The sequence below is a fragment of the Giraffa tippelskirchi genome, chromosome X (genome assembly GCF_054371585.1).
Source record: "Giraffa tippelskirchi isolate mGirTip1 chromosome X, T2T-mGirTip1v1.2.pri, whole genome shotgun sequence".
In the NCBI taxonomy this organism is placed as follows: domain Eukaryota; kingdom Metazoa; phylum Chordata; class Mammalia; order Artiodactyla; family Giraffidae; genus Giraffa; species Giraffa tippelskirchi.
The window spans coordinates 94,975,225-94,979,244 of NC_137289.1; positions in this window are offsets into that span (position 1 = coordinate 94,975,225).

The window sequence follows — 4,020 nt, forward strand, 5'->3', positions numbered from 1 at the left end:
TTCCCAGGTTGCTGCCTCCCATGTCAGGTTCATTCCCTGTCACACTCTGACCTGTGTGACAGACCCATTTTCTTCTGTACATATTACCTCTGAGATTTTCTTTCTCATACTGAGTCAGAATATCTGTCACACACACTCTTTCTGTAATATTCCTGTGTCACTCTATAATGCGTTTTCCATCACACTTATTCTCTCTTGCACCCTATCTCTCCCAGACTCTATCTCTGACACTCTGTGCCACACACTCACTCTGTCATCGTATGTGTGAGAGAGTTAACTTAGGTTGCTAGGGAGACCAAGGCTCTTTAAGGAAGAGGTGAACATTCTTTCTTTTTCACATTCTTTTACTTTAGACATGGAGGCCTGGTCCGCAGCAGAATCTCTTGCTCAAGGACATGATTTTTTTGAGCTCAGAACTTATGTCATGCGAGAAGGTCTGGGTAAAACTTCTATGGCTTTGAGCTCTGGGTTAACCCATTTCTTCTGGGTGATATACTGCAGATGTCATCGCAGGATGTATGTTACGGGAAAGGGTCTGGGCAAAATTTTCACCGCCTTGAGGCATCATTTTAATCTAAATCTATTTTCAGCAGCTAGCAGTAAAGTATATAATGCTGTCTTTAAACTAGCAAAGCAGGTGCTCTTTCCACCCGCTTCTGATGTCTATGTCAGAAGCTTTTTCTATCACTATCCCTTTAATAAATTCCTACTACACAATTCTCTGAGTGACTGAAATTGCGTCTGTTGGTCCCGGAATTAAATCTTTTCCTTTGCAGGCCACGAATCCGGTGGCACTATTCAACACTCACTGCACATGTTAAGTTACCATCTATCATCCTGGGGGCTCACTATCACTATCACTATCATCTGCAACTTAGTCTCTGCCCATGATATTCTGTCCTCTTGAATTCCTGTGCCAATGACACATTCACTCTGTCACACTCACTCAAAACCATTCACCTGTCACAGTCGTAAAATCTCTGAGAAACTCATTCTATCATAGACTGTCTTTCCTTCATACTTCTGTCACTCTGTTCTCACACATATTATTTGTCATTGTCATTATCTTTTTCCTTTCCAGATCTCACAATTCAGACCCAACTTAGGTCCCGTGCCTGATGGAGCACTGCAGTCATCAGCTGTGAGAAATGGAGAAACCAAAATGCACAAGACTTGGAGCTGCTGGTGTTGGGGAGAGAGTGGGTTTATGTGATTTGTTTGGAGGAGAGCTGCATCATGGGAGACAGGAGACTGACATGGCAATACTGTCTGACAACTGACCTGGTGGACCAACACCTGGGAAAGCACCTGAAACAGTGCATGGACCGAAGCAAGTGCTAGCTCTCACTATGGTAGAACAGCACAGGCACCGACGTGGAGTGGGCAGACGGGGCACACTGGTGGGTCATGTGGCTTGGCCCCTCACCCTCTAGTCCATCATAGTCTAGTGAGCCCCCTTCTACAGCATGACTATTCTTACAAGTGTCCCCCCAACCTGACAGTGGGCCGCTGAGGGAGAGATGTGTCCAGGCTCCCCGCTGGGGTCCTCTTGGCCACACAGCAGAAGACAGACAGAGGCAGTAGGCCGGGTCTACCCACACCTTAAAACTGACTGGGGGCCAGAATCGGCAGAAACTGGCAAGGTGGGAATGTGGGACAGGGATGCCGCACCCACAGGGAAGGGTCAGGCACTGCTGGTACCTCTCCCCTCCAAGGGGGGGTGGGGTGAAGGCTGCTGGCCTTGGATCTGGAGGGCCGAGAAGACTCTCTGGCCAGAGTGTGGGGCTCAGGGGCAGGACTGAAGTACAACCCCTGATGCAGTCACCTCCCAAGGCAGCAGTGGTCCCTGGCAGATGAACCCCAGGTCCAGGCAATGCTGCCCCAGCCCTGTCGTCACTCCCAGCTGTACCTTGCCTGTTGACTTGACCCCCGTGCAGACACAGAAATAACCAGCATGCAGCAGGCAAGCAGGCACAGGGTCACCTCCCAGTTGAGGTCCCCTGGTACCTCCAGCCCTCCGGAGAACCTCAAGACTTTGTTTCTGGGGAGGGAAAGGCCGTGAGAGTTGTGCCAGCAGAGGGCAAGAGACTGCGGGTGTCCAGGGGAACATGGCCCTTCCCTCTGCCCTTGAGTCTAGCTAGTTCCTCTGGTGCTTTTGAGGGGCCCGGGGCTCACACACAGCCTGGAATCCCTGCAGTCTGTGTGCCCAGACCCCCAGACGGCCCTGCCCCATGCCATCCCCGGTGGGCCCAAGAGTAGTCCCTGTTTCGCTCCCCAGGTGGTCAGGAATAGCCCCCTCCACATCCTTGCTCTCAGGACTCCAGGGCCAGGCCTCAGCGCACCCCCATGTGCATGCACCTGCAGATGCCCACACGCATGGACAAGGACGCAGACTTGAGTTACGTGTGGGAGACAAATGGGACAGACTGGGCCTGGCCCTGGTGCTCGACTCCCTTCCAGATATTGAAGTCAGTAGGCTGGTCACATGTGAACATGGCAGCAGAGGTATAAGGGGAAGCGGCTCACTTGGTGTTTCCACATTTGGCGGGAAACAGTTATGTGCTCAGAGCTGCCCCGGAGTGACATCCAGGGACTGGTGTCAGGGTCTGATTACATAGCTCTTCTCGGCCCCCATAGTGATGTCAACCGCCCAGTGGCCTGGTTTCCTTCGGGTGCCTCAGCCCCTGAGATGCTCTGGCTGGCAGTGGTGGGCTCACCTGCAGCATGAGTGGTCATGGAGTCTGCAGACCCAGGTGCCAGAGGAGGTAGCATGGTGGGAGGTGCTGAAGGCCAGAGAGGCCTGGATGAACCTGGTAACCCAAATGGCCCTGAAGGGCACGAGGGCCTCGGAGGCATGGGAGAGGCGGGTCCAGCCCGGCTGGAGTCCCAGAGCTGGTACAGGCACCTCACACTCTGGGACCTGGCAGAGACACCCTGCAGGGCTTGGGCGGACAGGCCATGATGGGGCCCGGTGCCCAGGCCATGCCTTGGCCAGGTGGACAAGCTATGTCAGGGCCAGGTGACGATGCCACCACGGGACCAGTTGGGACATGTGGCACCAGGGCCAAGTGGCCACACTGCCCAGGGGCCAGGAGGACACGGCGGGCTGTGGCCTGGTGGACATGCTGCAACGGGACTTCGTGGGCATGTGCCACCTGTGGCCAGAAGACCAAGAAGCCACATTCTCAATTTATATCCTATTTGAAGAAAGATTAGGGGCTGGAGCAGGAAGGAACGGACCTCCTGTAGACAGTGGAATGGAGAGAAGGCAGTGAGCCTGGGGATAGGAAGGGTTGTGGGGAGGGAGACCAAGAAGACGGCTGGAGGGTCTGGCCTCAGGATATGGGTCAGGGTTGGCAGGGAGAGATGGAGGGGGGAGATTGTCTGAGGGACTGGAAGGGCAGGGAGGAGACTTGCTGTGGGGATGGAGACAAGTGAGAACGGCCAGAAGGAAACAGGCCTCCGAATGAAGGGTAGGCCTGAGGCACAGGCAAGGTTGGTGTGAGATGGTCCCTTAACTTCGCCGCCACCAGCTCCATCATAGTGCTCCTCCCATCACCCTTGGAGGCAGAGATGGCCCGCCAGTCCCTGAGCCCACGCGTCCAGCCCTACCACAGGGCAGTAGGGAAGGAGCTCACAGTGAACGGCAGCATCCTAGCGATGTTAGTTTGCAAAGGGGCCTGGGCGGGTGGCAGGTGTCTGGGGTCATTCTAATAGTCAATTGGAGAACCCCCAAAGATGAAGTCTAAAGATGTAGACATGTGCAGTGAGCCTGTCACCAGCTGAGGGGCCAGAGAGAATTAGAGGAACAGTTCCCACATTTAATTTGATTTTCTTTTTCCCTGCCTTTTAGGCAGCTGACTGCTGAAGATGGGGGCCACCTCCAAATTTCCATCATCTCCTGTCTCAAGCAACTTTTCCTATGGGTTGGGATCAACCAACCAATTACAGGATACTTTGTGCCCCTGGTTATCCCTAAGCCTAGGCCAAAAAAGAGTGCCTAAGATTAACCTAGGCAGT